The sequence below is a fragment of the Phalaenopsis equestris genome, unplaced genomic scaffold, assembly GCF_001263595.1.
Source record: "Phalaenopsis equestris unplaced genomic scaffold, ASM126359v1 Scaffold000263, whole genome shotgun sequence".
In the NCBI taxonomy this organism is placed as follows: domain Eukaryota; kingdom Viridiplantae; phylum Streptophyta; class Magnoliopsida; order Asparagales; family Orchidaceae; genus Phalaenopsis; species Phalaenopsis equestris.
The window spans coordinates 625,842-626,344 of record NW_018164705.1 but is presented as its reverse complement, the minus strand read 5'-3'; positions in this window follow the sequence as shown (position 1 = coordinate 626,344).

Sequence of the window (503 nt, the reverse complement as noted above, 5' to 3'; positions counted from 1 at the left end):
TAATGTAATTTGAAATTACAACTCCCACGTGATTAACTTATCAAAATATTACAATATTTATGCTACTTTCAATAAAATGGATTTGACTCCGTGTTACGAGGAAATGCAAACTATGACCATGATAGAAGATGTCAAAGCTCCCCTAACCCCAGGAGACAAACGCGGGGTTGTTATGCCCGACGTCAAGGCATCCAAGCATGCGAGACATGAAAAATTTTAGAAGCCGTCGACTTAGTCCAAACGCTAGAGGGACTGAGCAGTCATTCCTAGCACAAAATTTCTTCTTGTTTGGAGCAGGGCCCACTCATCTTTTTCTCAAGATTATATATACGTTATTTATTTTTTTATGTTAGTTTTTTCACATATTTTGTTTGGGACAGACGTCGATATCCGTTCTTCTCCTTTTGATGGTTGCATATGAGGGATTGGGTGGTGCTTCAACTGTATCTCTCTCATGAGTTGGTGATTACTTTTATCTATTCCCTTCTGCATCTTTCCCATGA